Raw genomic sequence first — 15938 nt, 5'->3', positions numbered from 1 at the left:
TGTGGAAGAGGAGAAGGAGATGAGTGAGCACTGAGAACAAGGGTCAAACATCATTATCTCCTATACTGATGTTTTCCCTGGGACCCTGTCATAGTTATGTTTAGAGAAAACCTTTTATGGTGTCCTCTTCATCAGCTTCTCAAATGTCGAGTGCAATACTTGTCTTACCATTTACGCAGTAGGACAGGTTCATCTCAACTGCAGGTCATGGCATGTAAAGCACATGCATACACAGTGGTCTCACTGATGGTCCTGTGATGCAGCTACATCCTGGCTGGACCCTGTTTCCTTCTAGGTCTCCCCACCATAGCAGTGCAGCCATATTCTGCCTGGTGTGATAATTATTTCTTCATATGTTCTTTCTCCCTCCAAGATTGTAAGAAAACTGACAGTTGGGGCTCTGCCTCAGCCATTTTGCTGTTCCCAGTTGAACATATTGGTGTCATATTGGTATAAATATTCCTGGAATTTTTAGAATATGGAAAACCATATATGGAAACCATAGAATATGGAAAACCAAATTTAGCACTTTGCTGAACTACATGGAGCCAATATGGCTTTATTTAAATAACTAGATTTTAGCAATAGCAAATATTATCTAAGGTATATTTTATAAAATTATTATCCCTAATGGGGGTGTTCTCCTCAATTGTACATGAGGTGAGTGCTGATTTTGTGAGGCCTACTTAAAAAATTGGACGAGCTGGGTGTGCTGGTGTATGCCTTAACTTTAGCACTCAGGAAGCTGAAGGGGTGGGTCATGAGTTTGAGGCCAGCCTGGGCTACTCAGCTCAACAACAAAAAGGACAGTATTGGAAGAAGAAGGAATGGGTACAGCTATGACATTGCCCGTGGGAACTGCAATTATAATAGGCAGAAGAGAGAAGAGAAGGGATAGGAAAGATGGGAGAGAAAGGACGTGAGTGATAGAGAAGGAAAATGGAGAAAAATTTAGATAATGAATGGAACATAGTAGAAAATGAAAGCTGTAAGGGAAGGGAAGGTAGAGATGTTACCAGAGTTGCAAGGAAACAAAACCCAAGACTCTTCCCAATTAACGTATGGATATGTCATTGACTTTGATGAATAGTGTATTAATTTGGGTCTTTTGGTTGTAGGAAGCTGAGCTGTAGACTGGATTTAAAAAATCAAGGTGATGTTGAGGATACACATGTACTCGACCAAACACAGAAAAGCTGAGGAGACCAGATCACCCCATGATCAGCCTGGGCCAGCACACTGAGAGTCTCCAGTCCCAAATCTGGGCTTTGCCTATCACCGCCCTCCGATGGGACAGGGTCCTGTGGGCTGGACCAGCTGGCTCTTGTTTTTACCACTCACCCGTTGTGTCCTTCCCTGTGCAGAGTACCTGGAGAAAGCTTCTCTGAGTAAGCAAAGACCCATGGGGGGCATAGATGGCACCATGACCAAAACATCTAGTTTAAACATAAGCGATAAGCTGAAAGGAAGCAAAATTAAACCCTGAATCTTGTTTGCAGACAACTGCAACTTTTTTTCAGCAGTATTGACATCTGAACTTAGAACCTTGTGCTTGCTAGGCAAATGCTGTACCACTTGTGCCATGCCCCTAGCCCTTTTTTGCTCTTTGTGGCCTGAGCCACACTCCCAGCTCTCTCTGTTCTTGTTTTGAGGTATAATTATCTGCTTACTTCAGACACTTCCACCATTGCCATCTCCCATGACACTAGGAAGCCAAAGGGTTGTTCTCACTGAGTCCAGGCCAGGCCATTTGGTCTTTGAGCCTCTGAAACTGTGAGCTAAATGAATTCCGTTTTTTTCATAAGTAGCCTGTGTCAAGTGCATCACTGTACTGACAAAAGGCTGATTACTACCTTGGAAATACAATTCAGTGTACGGATTTTAGGAGGACACAGATGTTCAGTCTATAGCAGTGGTGCATTATTTTATAAATTTATCTTTAACTTATTTTGGATTTTCCCAAGTACTCTTGATCCTATAGCATATGAACTAGGTAATCTTTCAACTTTTGAATGTGCCCTCTTCTCTTGAAAATGAATGGAAACAAAACATCAGAGTCTCTTCTGACTCCTCAGGTGGGCATGCAGAGGCAGACAACTGCACACCTGACATCTGCTTCCTTTAGTATCTGTCAGGGTCTGTGCCTGCATCTCTTCTGAAATCACTTCATACCATTTCAGACCCTTTAGGGTCAGTAAATACTCCCACAGCATAATAGTTGTTCCTGTCAAATTGGTTAAACTTGTCTTAGGGAAAGATAATATTAATATATTAATGTCTTTTTCCTATACCTTTTGTTTTTTTTTTTTAGTACTGGAGTTTGAACTCAGGACCTCAGGTTTGCTAGGCAGGTGCTCTACCACTTGAGCCACTCCAAAAGCCTTTCCTTACACCTTATAAGCAAAAATTCATTAAGGTGATGGGCAAGTCATAAGAACACATTTCTCTGCTGTGCTTTTGTTATTATATTATGGGCGTAAACATCTCTGATTCCATAGTCACTGGTGTTATGAAAATCTAAGGTGACAATGGTGGCATCTCCCTGCTTCCAAGTACTTCTTAGCATCTCTCTGGGGTTTGTGGACCCACTCTGTTTTCTTGAGTTCTCATGGGCTCATAATAAGGTCATTCTTCTCAGGGTCTTAGTGACCACTGTAACCTGGTTGTAGGAAGCTACCATGTGACAGGCTCAAGAAGACCCAGTACAGTCCTGGGATGGTAAAGCCCTGCAGTTTACATTTGCTGTGTGCCTGGCCTCAGAGGCCTGGCATGATATCTTCATCCCAGAGGCTCTTGAAAAGCAAAAGGCAGCCATAGGCAAACAGGGAACAACAAGCATTAAATGCGAACATGTTTACTCTGCACGGCTCCCTCAGAAACGCCAGAGTCCCACTGGGAGCTAGAGGGAGCTGAGAGAAAAACACTGTGAGCAGAGCTGACAGTGCAGTGATTTTCAAAAACCTGCGCCAACCTTCTGGTTCACGTTTTGTTTCCCTAAAGGCACAGGAGGGAGAGTTTCCACTTTTCCTTACATTGGAGGAGCCTACCTCAGCAATGAGGGAGAAGCTGTGGAGAGAATGTTGTTTCCATAGTGAGGACAGTTTTGGAACCAAGTCATGTGGACTGATGACAGGGAATGTGCCTCGCCAGTTGTGAGCAATTTATGCATCTGCAGAAGAGACTTTGATGATGTGTAACTGATTGACATTCACCAAAGAAAGTGCATAGTACTCAGAACAGACTTGGGCAGAATCTTGGGCTTCAGTCCTGTGATCTGCCACCTACAAGATATAGGACTTTGGGCAAGTTACTTAATCTGTTCTTTTTCTTTTTTGGTGGTACTGGGATTTGAACTCAGGGCCTCACGCTTGCTAGGCAGGGACATTTACCGTTTGAGCCACTCTGCCAGCCCTTGTTCCTCAGTTTCCTGATATTTTAATGGAATAATAACAGTATCTACTTCATAGGGTTGCTTTAAGAATCTATACTGGCAAAGAGCTCAGATCATCTCTGGGTCTATAGTAAGTTCTAACTCACATTTGTTACATGCAGACACCCTACACAAAGACTCAAGTTTCTGTATTATTGTAGCTATGGCATTTGCCAACTTTCTTGATCTCTGACAAACTTCTTAACTTCTGTAGCTACACGCAGTCCTTCATCTGTAAAGCAGAGCTGCGTTCTGGTTGTGCAGCCTATGTCTACCTTGGTGTTTTGGAATTGGTGATGAAATATGAAGGACAGTATAGAAATGGCCGCCAGCGTGCGTGGGAAGCGTCTGTAGAAGTGGGTACAGGGGAGTAACACGTCCTTCCTCCTCCAGCACTTGAAATAGTAGGGTGGTGGGCGGGCAGTGTTGGATCAAGCAGTTCATCCTCCACATAAGGAACAGACAGCCTCTCATCAACCATGAGGTAATTTTCTATCAAAATCGAAAACTTTATGTTGTGGACTGTGTAGAGCCTGGCTAACATTAAGATTAGGAAATATCTATACCTTAATCAGAAGAAAGAAAAAGCCAAAGATTTAAAAATAGCAGTGAAGCTTAGCAGCATTCCAGGCTAAGATGCGGGTTGTTAAGCAAGCTTTCACGGGTGCCCTCAGGGAGGGAAGTGGGAAATAGAGCAACCTGAGCTGGGATTTTTTTTAAAAAAGATTTTTAGTAAGATAAATTCCACAATAGTTGGACAATTCACTTCCTGTGAAAGTGGAGAAAGTTTAAATTTTCAACTTGGGTGGAAAAAAGAGGTATAGCCAAAGGGCCACACTGCTTCACTGAAAACAGAAGGAAAGACTGTACTGATGTGTCACTTCAATCAATTTGAAAATCTTTAGGAGTCTTCAAAAATAGTTTTTCATTTCCAGTCTCCCTTTATTCTGCAGTTACAGTCAGAGGTGAGTTTTAAGTGTGACCTTGCTTTTGTTTGTGGCTTTGAGCTCTTTGCAAAGAAAAGAACATTGCTGTAAAGGCCACAAAGAAGTAAGAAGCCAGTGTAGATTTGCAAATATTTTCTCAGAGGTCATTTGGTCACCGAAGCATTGGAAAATGGAAAGGAACAAGAATAGTGAAAGGAAGAGCATCAAGAAACATGAAAGCTTTAGGAGAAAGTGTACAGAAAAGCAGAAAATTTAAGTAAATTAAAGTCTACTGGAAGGGTCAAGATGTCACAAAAACAGCATCAAGTAGAGAGACCTTTGAGAGGGAAGAGGCCTCCCCACAAATCCAAGAAGAGCTGTGGTAAGACTTTAAATGGGTAAAGCTGTGAGTTTACTCTAAACAGCCTGATTTTCAAATCCGAGGCAAGGTCTTTATTATTAGAAACTCATGGAAACCTTTTTCAAAAGCCTGGATATTGTATTCAGTTTGAGGCATTTCACTGCCAGAAGATGAAGGAGAACCGAGATGGGAATTCAGAGTTAAAACACACACACAACAAAAATATTTCAGGGTCTAGGGAGGGTTGACATTTCAAGGGAAAGTATGAATAGACAGAATAAATAATAGTTTGGCTTGCAAAGTCTAAAGAAAGGGAGTGATGTGTGCATCTAGAATTTAACAGTGCAAAATTGCAAGGCAGAGTACTATCTGATTGAAATCTCATGGATTTATTTAACAATCAGTGCAATTCTGCCTCTCGCCTAAGAGTCTGGACATTTACTTACTGGAATTTGCTGTACGTATGAAATGTGTGTGGACATACACACGTGCACACACATCCCTTTAGTCAGTCGTCTGGCCTTTTCCACACATTTCTTCCTTGTTTGTGTTTGCAGTGCAGGAGGCTGAGCTCAGCGCCTCCTGCAGGCGAGGCAGTGCTCTACCACTGAGTGACGCCCCAAACCCCATTTTCTTCTTGGGATGACTCCTGAGAATATTGGAAATGTAGCTTTCCTATTTTCTATAAAGAGGTGTAAGGCCAACACTCGACTGGCTGAGGTGAACACTGCTCATCTCTGCTCTGGCTAAGGTAAGCTGCTTCTAAAATCCACAGGGATGTCCAAGGCAGTTTATTTTTTATTTAAAAAAATTTTTATTAGCATTGATTAATTGTACAAAAGGGTTTCATTGCAATATTTACAACATGTATAAAATATACTCGATTAAATTCACCCTGACTTTATTACTCTTAACCACTCTCCCTTCTCTCCCTCCTTTTTAACAGTTTTGGTGGGTTTCATTGTGCTGTTTTTATTTATACATGTGTATATAATATTCACTCTGTGAATTTCCTTTCTTTTTTTTATTGTTTTATTATTCATATGTGCATACAACGTTTGGGTTATTTCTCCCCCCTGCCCCCACCCCCTCCGCCCCCTCCCTCTCTCCCTCACCCCCTCAATACCCGGCAGAAACTATTTTGCCCTTGTCTCTAATTTTGTTGAAGAGAGAGTATAAGCAATAATAGGAAGGAACAAGTGTTTTTGCTAGTTGAGATAAGGATAGCTATACAGGGAGTTGACTCACATTAATTTCCTGTGCGTGGGTGTTACCTTCTAGGTTAATTCTTTTTGATCTCACCTTTTCTCTAGTTCCTGGTCCCCTTTTCCTATTGGCCTCAGTTGCTTTTAAGGTATCTGCTTTAGTTTCTCTGCATTGAGGGCAGCAAATGCTAGCTAATTTTTTAGGTGTCTTACCTATCCTCACCCCTCCCTTGTGTGCTCCCGTTTTTATCATGTGCTCAAAGTCCAATCCCCTTGTTGTGTTTGCCCTTGATCTAATGTCCGCATATGAGGGAGAACATACGATTTTTGGTCTTTTGGGCCAGGCTAACCTCACTCAGAATGATGTTCTCCAATTCCATCCATTAACCAGCGAATGATAACATTTCGTTCTTCTTCATGGCTGCATAAAATTCCATTGTGTATAGATACCACATTTTCTTAATCCATTCGTCAGTAGTGGGGCATCTTGGCTGTTTCTATAACTTGGCTATTGTGAATAGTGCTGCAATAAACATAGGTGTGCAGGTGCCTCTGGAGTAACCTGTGTCACAGTCTTTTGGGTATAACCCCAAGAGTGGTATTGCTGGATCAAACAGTAGATCAATGAATGTTTAGCTTTTTAAGTAGCCTCCAAATTTCTTTCCAGAGTGGTTGTACATGTTTACATTCTCACCAGCAGTGTAAGAGGGTTCTTTTTTCCCGGCATCCTCGCCAACACCTGTTGTTGGTGGTGTTGCTAATGATGGCTATTCTAACAGGGGTGAGGTGGAATCTTAGTGTGGTTTTAATTTGCATTTCCTTTATTGCTAGAGATGGTGAGCATTTTTTCATGTGTTTTTTGCAAGGCAGTTGTTTTGAAGATTCACCTGTGCTTATGGTGAATTACTGAGTGGGGTGGGGGATGAGGGGACATTGTGGCTTTTATAGGACTAGGGCATTAGGCACTATGCTATCATTTCACTATTGCTGTGAGATAGATGAAGCTCAGTGAAAGAAATGGATCCACTGAAAGAAATTTTTAATGCATAGGAACAGGTAGGAGGCCTGAAATACACAGATTTAATATCGTTGTGACTGAGATAGAACCACTTTCTCTTATTTTAAACTTATTACTCAGTCATTCTCTTCCTTGAGCCATTTCAAGTCTTTTCTACAGTAGGTACCCATGTAAAAATATATTCAATAGTTACATGCTAATGGTCTTAGAGACAGAGTGTCCAGGGAAGATGGGTAGCTGATTTTTAAAACCTCATTTAAAGTCTGTTCTGGCTGTGTAAGCCATAGATTGCCTTGTGCCATGGTTGGGCAGCTATGTATGTTCAATTAATGAAAGCACTAGGCCAAGGAGTTAAGCAAATGTTGTTTTGCACATTTTGAAGGCCAGCTGGCCTTCAAAATGTGACAGTCCTGTGTTTATTGCTGACTAGTATTTTTCAAGAAAACGTAAAAACTGTCATCTTCTCTGTCAGCATGAGATCACTGACTCATTAAAGCCCGCCAGCCCTGACTGTAAGAAAACCCTGTTTTCCTTGGCTATGGATTTCATCATTTTATGGGACGGGATTCTAAAACAAAAAAACTCCTGGTTTAATGGACTACAGATGGTATTAAATGCACAACAGCTAATAATAGAAGCTATCAAAGAAAGTAAATGTGAACTGAATCTTGGATAGTGGTATTTTCAGTTTGAAAACTGGAATGAAATGCATGAGGCCATGACAAAATTGGAGATGGCAGCAACATCTCCTGGCGACCAGCAGAGGTCACTCTGTCATCAGAAAACTAATGAGGGTGGTGAATTCTCAGTGCAGTAGGAAAACTGCTCTGTTAGACTCCAGGATGCCCCAAAGAGGCACCACAGAGCCACTCACCATGCCTCTCAGGATCCACTGAGAGGTTGGACCTCAGGGCCAGCTCTGGGGTGCTGCTTATTTAGGGAGTAAAGATGAACGATGGAGTCAGCGGGGCTGGCAGAGAGGAGAAGATGCCTGCCTGAGAGTTCAGATATTCCTGATCTAAATTCAGAGGCCCAACATAGCCTGGCCCCCAGTCAGACTCCCTTGGCCTCGTTCAAGTACAGAAGATTAAAAGTGGTTCTGGTCCCTTATGCTTCAAAGGCTTTTGCAAAATACATTTTTAAAAAACACTTAAAAAGTATAGATCCCAGGTTTTCCACAGTGATTCTTCCATTCTCCTTACACTACTCTAGCTGCCTTTGCTCCTCAAGGTGTGCAAAGAAATCATGGCCTCTGCCTCCATCAAGTCTTGGTCTCTGGGTTCCTGAACTGCTCTCTGGAAGGACTACAAGAGCACGCATTAGTATGAAGGTGGGAGCCAGTGCTGCTGAGAGCCCCATGCTGGGCTCTGTCTAAGCGCTCATTGGGCATAGGTGTGCCTGCTAATTCTTAAAGGAGCATCTGATGTAGACATGTGAGGAATGGTGATACCAAGCTTTGCAGAGTAAAGCATCTCTGGGGTCCCCATGCAAATTCTTAACACTCTGCATTCCAGGACAATGGGAACAAAAAAGCATTAACTTCAACCATTCCAGTCACCGCCCCCCAAACTCCGCCCCAGTGCTCAGATTTCCTCTGTGGCATCTCCATGAGCTGGTCACCTTGCTATACTTGGGCTTTGGTCAGCTCTGACTGTAAAAGAGTTCTGCCTTACCATTAGCTGCAGAAAAGCCTCTGTTAAGTAGGGTTTTCCATCGATTGCTGCCTCTTCTGCTCCACGTGGATCAGCACAAGGACACTGAGTTCCATTCATAGAAGCCCTTTGTGTATTTGAAGTGAGTTAGTCTAAATTCTTCAAGTCTTCTCTTTGGTAAACATACTGAGATCTCCCAGGGTGGTCTTTATATTATTTTTTAAACATAGTGTAACTTTTCTTTCTTCCTTCCCTCCTTCCCTCCCTCTTTCCCTCCTTCCCTTCTTTCTTCCTTCCCTCCTCTCTTCCTCCCTCCCTCCCTCCCTCTCTTCATTTTGCAATATTGGTGTTTGAATTCAGAGTCTTGTGCTTTCTGGGCAGGCAGTCTACCAATTGAGCCACACCCCAACCCTGTTTTACTTTAGTTATTTTTCAGATTGGGTCTTGTGTTTTTGCCAGGGCCATCCTCTGACTGTGATCCTCTACTTATACCTCCTAAATAGCTGGGATTACAGTTGTGTACTAGCACACCTGGCCATTACTGGGGTTTTGAATTTAGGACCTTGAATATATACTGTGTCACTTGAGCCACACTCACAGCCCTTTTTGCTTTAGTTTATTTTTCAGATAGGGTCTCACACTTTTGCCACTCTGTCTCAGATTGCCATCTTCCTACCTCTTTTCAAGTAGCTGGGATTATAGACATGCACTACCACAACCAGCCTGAAAAATGGTATCATTCTCTACCTTTCCTGTATCTAAGTGGATCATATTTGTCCATGTTCTTCCCAAACTGGTGCAGAACACAGAATGGCCAACTGGTCCCAGGTCTCTCACCTCTGTTCCCACATTATTATGTTTCTATTGATGCCCATATTCTTTTAAACAAATTTTATTGGTATATTTTTACTGTACTGGGGGGATTTATTGTGACAATTCTGGATAGGTTTACATTGTACATTGGTTAGATTGCTCTCGCCATCTCCCCCCACAAACCCTTCCTGCCCTACTTAATGCAATTGCAAGAGATTTCATTATTCTATTTCACATAGGGCATCAACCATATTCCCTCACCTTCATCTCCTCTATTCATCCTCACCTCCCCACCACAAGTAACCCCTTCCCCCATGGTATCTATTTTACTGTTCTGTCTTATGTTTTTAATTCCAAAGTCAGTGTTCAAAGGCGTTTCTTGATACATTCCAGCTGTGAATATACTGTACTTTGGCCAATTCAACTCTCTCTATTCCTCTCCCTTAACCATTCCCTCATGCCCCCCATTATTCAACAGCTTTCAGTATATATCATCATATCCTGTACCTGCACAGATGTAATGTATTTCAATGTTTTGACTCTCCATAGTTCTTTTTTCCTTTCTCTGCTCCCCCCACTACCATAGAGAAATTCCATTATTACAAACATGTTCTACATGTAAATATGTATATGATCATGTCTGTTTTTGTGTGTATGTTTGTCTTTTTGATCTGTCTTCTACATATGAGGGAAAACATTTGGCTTTTGGCTTTCTGAACCTGGCTAATCTCATTTAATCTGACATAATTTCATTCTACCTTATGACTGAATATAACTCCATTTTTATATATGCCACATTGTCTTAATCCATTCATCAGTTGTAGGGCATCTGGGCTGTTTCCTTAGCTTGACTATTGTGAACAATGCTGCAATAAGCATGGGTGTCAAGTGTCTCTACTGTAACACTTCTTACATTCCTTCAGGTATATGACCAAGAGTGGTATCCTATGGTAAGTTTATTTTTTTGTGGGTACTGGAGCTTGAACTCAGGGCCTTCACCCTGAGCCACTCCACCAGTTCTTTCTTGTGATGGGTTTTTTTGAGGTAGGGTCTTATGAACTATTTGCCCAGGCTGGCTTTGAACCAAGATGCTACTGATCTCTGCCTCCTGAGTAGCTAGCATTACAAGTGTGAGCTTCTGGTACCCTGCCTTATTCTTAGTTTTTTAAGAAATCTCCATCCTGCTTTCCATAAAGGTTGTACTAATTTGCATTTCCACCAGCAGTGTATAAAGGTTCCTGTTTAACACATGCTTGCTAACATTTGTTGTTTTTTTTCTTGAAGGTAATCCTTCTAGCTGGGGTGAGATGAAATTTAGTGTAGTTTTGATTTGCATTTTTTTATGGCCAGGGAAGTTGAACACTTCTTTATGTATTTGGTCATTTGTACCACTTTCTTTGAGAATTCCATATTCAATTCATGTGTCCATTTATTCATTGGGTGTTGATTCTTTGGGAGTTTAGTTTTTTAAGTTCCCTATAGATTCTGGATATTAGTCCCTTATCAGATGAATAGCTGGCGAAGATTTTCTTCCATTCTGTGGGCTGTCTCTTAAGTCTAGCTACTGTATCTTTTCTGGTACAGAATATTTTTAGTTTGATGTAGTCCCCTTTGTTTATTCTTTCTCTTAGTTGCTGAGCTGTGGAGTTCTATTTAGGAAGTCATTGCCTATGCCTATATGTTCTAGTATATTTCCTATTTCCTGTAGTTGTCCAAAGTTTTAGGCCTTATATTAAGGTCTTTTATCCACTTTGAATTGATACTGGTACAGGGTCTTGTTTCAAATGACATAATTTCATTCTTCCTATGACTGAATATAACTCTAGTCTTGTTTCTGTTTTCTACATGTGAATATCAGTTTTCCCAGCAACATTTGTTGAAGAGGCTTTTTCTTCTCCACTGTGTCTTTTGAGCTCTTTGTCAAAAATCAGTTACCTATAGCTGCATGGATTGATGTCTGGGTCTTCTATTCTGTTCCACTGGTCTTCATGTCTATTTTTGTGACAATACCATGCCCCTTTTATTGTTATGGCTCTGTAGTGTAGTTTGAAGTTGGGTATTGTGATCCCTCCAGCATTGGACTTTTTACTCAGCATTGCTTAGGTTAGTCAAGGTTTTTAGTATTTCCATATCAACTTTAGGGTTGATTTTTCTATTTCCATGAGGAATGTCATTGGGATTTTGATAGGAATTTCATTGAACATGTAGATTGCTTTTGGTAGTATAGCCAATTTACTATATTTATTTTGCCTGTCCATGAGCACAGCTGGGAGATCTATCCATCATTTGATTTCTTTCTTCAGTGACTTATAGTTTTCATTGAAAAGGTCTTTGATTTCTTTGTTAAATTTATTCCTAGGCATTTTATTTATTTTTGGGGGTGGGCATTGTAAATGGGATTGATTCCCAGATTTCTTTCTTAGTCTGTTCATTGTTGATTTATAGAAAAGCTACTGATTTTTGTATATTAATTTTGTGTCCTGCTATGTTGCCAAAAGTGTTTATGATTTCTCAGAGTTTTATTGGTGGTGTTTTTAGGGTCTTTTTAGGGTCTTTTAGGCATAAGGTCATATCATCTGCAAATAGGGATAGTTTGATTTCTTCCTTCCCTATTTGAATCCCTTTTATTTCTTTTGATGCCCATATTCTAAAAAACACTCAAATTGTTTTTCCCTATTAATTTTTGTGTATTTTTCTCTTCACTTCTCAGAAATGATAATTTTCATTGCACTTTTATAATCAGTCCCCAAATGCATGACTATATAAGGAGAAAAGTTTAGTGTCAGTGCATGACAAAAACAAAAATGTTTTTATGTACAGTATGTCCAGTGGTAGACAAACACAAGATTCAAGCTCCCAAAACATTGGCTTTTTAAAAATACCATCATGTGTTAATGGTGCTTTACAAATTGTGGTGGACACTCACTCATGCTAGAATGGATGTCTCAAGAACACAGATATTAATAAATATTGGTGAAGATGTGGGGAAAAAGGAACCGTCATTCACTACTGGTGGAAAGGTCATTCAGAATAATGGAAAGTCGTATGGTGGCTCCTTAAAAAACTAAAAATAGAACTAACAAATCATCCAGTAATATCACTCCTAGGCATATATCCAAGGGATGCAAATCAGGAAACAATAAAGACACTTGCACACCCATGTTTATTGTAGCACTATTCACAATAGCCAAGCACTAGAAACAGCCCAGATGCCCTACTACTGATGAATAGACTAAGACAATGTGGTAAATATAGACAGTGGAATATTATTCAGTCATAAAGAATGAAATTATATCATTCCCAGGTAAATGGATGCAAATGGAGGACATTATGTTAGGTGAAGTAAGCCAGGTTCAGAAAGACAAATGTTGCATTTTCTCTCATATGTGGAGGATAGATCCCAATACAAATACAAACATTATGCATATATATGAGCATGTTTCCAAAAGTGGGACTGTTAGAGGAGATTAGTGAGGAGAAAAGAAGAAAAGAATGATAGGGAGTGTATAATATTGACATATATCATGTCTGTGTAGAAACAGGACACAATAAAACACATGGAAAACTGTTGAACAATACAGGGTAGTGGGAAAAGGGTAAGGAGGAGTAATGGAGGGGGTTTGACTGATTAAAGCACAATATATTTACGAGCAAAATACCAAGGCAAAACCCCATTGAAAATGAACAGACACTAGAACAATGAAGGACAGGAATGTAAAACAGGCCACGTTAAATGGAGGGTACAGTGGGAGGAGGAAGGAAATGAAAGGGGTAAAGGAGGGTGAATATGGTTGAGGTACTTGCTATACATATATGAATATGGAACATTGAAACCTGTTGACATCATTTTAAGAAGGGGAGGGGGGGTAGAGGGAGAATAAGAGGGGGGATGAACCAAACTGAGGTATAGTACACATATATATGGAAGTGTCACAATGAACACCCCTGTAATAACTATCAAATACTAATAGTTTTAAAAAACAGATTATGATGGACATACTAGATTCAAATGAAATGATTAAGTTGTTTTTATGTTCATGCCTAGCTTAAGAATTTAGCTCTAAATTCCTAACTAGTTCTCTATGTTTTAATGAAAACTTACACTTAAATAACTTTAGATATATGGACTTAAAAACAATATGCTAAAGTCATTGCCTTATTATAAACAGTTAAGCATAAAATTTAAAACTACCCAGCATCCCAAGAGAGTGCTTTGAACAAGTTAGAAAAGAGAACTAAATGACATATCATGAAAAGTGGTGACTGAATAATATTTATATTTTCTTTCCAGGAGACTCTTAGAATATTATATGCAAACAATTTTAACTAAGGATGCATAAGATGTCAATTCAAGGTTACTCACATCATTTTAAAGGCATTTTAAAACATCTTATATTATTGTTCTCAAATTTTGTAAGTGGAAAAGGTTTACATAGTTGCACCCAGATCATATTAAAATTTAATGTGGTTAAACTCCTGAATGTATGCCAAGATAGAAGCAATGATTAGCTTATTTTGAAAATTACCACTTTAATCTTTCCATTATTGGACAGACTAATGAAGAGAGAGTCTTCATGAAGGTTTCCTGTTTGACTTCTTGAATAGTTGTAAAATTGAAAATCTGAACTTGACTTTTAGACCTTGTACTGACCTAAGGCAAATTAGAACTTCTTTAGGGTTTCTCTTGGGAGTTGTTGAGCCAGTGCTTAGAGGAATGATTACAACATTTAAGCCATACAGCAGAAGAAATCAGAGAACATGATTTAAGAAACACTTTCTTGTTCACAATGGGAAAGGAGCCATGAGAAGTTCAAAGAAGAAGGGTCAGGAGGGATAGAGATTTGTGTTAGGTGATGCTTGAACATCTCAAAAGGGAGCAGTGCTCCAGCTCTTCAGATCTCCAATTGGAGCGGTAATGAAATCGTTCAAATCTTAGATGTGAGAAGGCATCCAAACAAAATAGAGAACGATGCCCACTGAAAACTAGAGAAGAGTCCCTTACTGCCATAATTTGAATGTGTCCCCAAATGCATGTACTGGGAACTTCATGTTCAATATAGCAGTGTAGGAGGTTAGGTCTTGGGGACTCCACATTCCTGAATGGATTAATGTCAAGTACAAGTGGGTTGAAGACGGTGAGTTCCATCTCTTGTTCTCTTTGACCTCCTGCCATTAGATGATGCAGAAAGAAGGCCTTTGCCAGATATCAGCCTTTTGATTTTGGACTTTCCAGTCTCCAGAACTATGAGCCAATGAATTTCTGCTCACTCTAAATTATCCATTCTGTGGTACTCTGTTACAGCAGCACCCAAGGGATGAAGACATTTACTCAGTGCCTCATACCAAACACCATCCACTTTAGAAGAGAAAAAATGATAATGTACCACTCTTAAGCAACAGTGGCCCACAAAATGGCACACTTTGTAGGAAGGTCATTCTTGCTATCAACAGACCTGGTTAGTGGGGGCAGTGTGGGGGCAGAGAGGGACGAATTTCAAGGGGAGTCCAATGTGGCATTAGCAGACACGACATAATCAGAGTACTTGGAGCAGATCAGAGGTCACAACTTCAAATGCTTACAAAGGCTATTTTCCTTTGATTGGCTACCAAAAATCTTGCTGGTGTTACCAGTATCACAAAAACAAACCGTACCCAAAGTCTTGCTTCTGTGGCGAAGTCTCTGATGTCAAGGTCTGTACCTTTGACCTGGAGCTGAAGAAAGTAAAAGTGGATGAATTCCCACTTTGTGGCTACATGGTGTCTGATGAATATGAGCAATATCCCTCAGAAGCCCTGGAGGCTGCCCGTATGTGTGCCAACAAGTACATGGTAAGAAGCTGTGACAAAGATGGCTTTCATATTCAAGTATGGCTGCACCCTTTCTGACATTCACATCAACAACATGGTGTCCTGTGCTGGGGTATTGATGGGCTTTCTGAAGCCCCAGAGCACAGTGGGCCAGGATTCACATTGGCCAGGTAATCAAGTCCACCTGTACCAAGCTGTGAGTAAGGAACATGTGACTTACATGAGGTCCTGCTGCAGGGCCTCTATCAGTTCAAGTTCCCTGGCCACCAGAAGATCCATATCTCAAACAGGTGGGGATTTCCCAAGTTTAATGCAGGTGAATTTCAAGAGTTGGCTCTGAGAAATGGCTCATCCCAGATGGCTGTGGGGTCAAATATATCCCTAATCGTGGTTCCCTGGATAAGTGGCATGCCCTGCATTCATGAGGGCATCCCACTGTGCTGTCCCCTTCTTAACCACCTTAATCATGCTTAATAATAAATCATCTTGTCCAACTTAAAAAAAAGGCTTGTGAGGGCTGAGTGTGTAACATGGATGGGCCAATTGGCTTGCCCTCTCTTCTCTTCTTTAGAACTTGATACTCCTAAGTGAAGAAGCCTGAGCAAGCCTTTTGAAGAGTAAGCAATCACAGGAAGCAGAGGCAAGTCCTCTAGCTGAGATGCCTTAGCCACACAACCCATCTGCACAGGGCACAAGAGGAAGACTATCTCCGATCATCCAACCTC

At 40.7% G+C, this 15938-nt stretch overlaps 1 pseudogene; it reads left to right on the top strand.

Moving 5' to 3' along the window:
* Positions 1–655: 655 nt before the first annotated feature.
* LOC109677707 (large ribosomal subunit protein uL16-like) lies at positions 656–15638 on the top strand (annotated as a pseudogene).
* The last annotated feature ends 300 nt before the right edge of the window (positions 15639–15938 follow it).

The sequence above is a fragment of the Castor canadensis genome, chromosome 9, assembly GCF_047511655.1.
Source record: "Castor canadensis chromosome 9, mCasCan1.hap1v2, whole genome shotgun sequence".
NCBI classification, from domain to species: domain Eukaryota; kingdom Metazoa; phylum Chordata; class Mammalia; order Rodentia; family Castoridae; genus Castor; species Castor canadensis.
The sequence above is the reverse complement of the archived record's forward strand: the minus strand, read 5'-3'. Positions and strand labels throughout refer to the sequence as shown.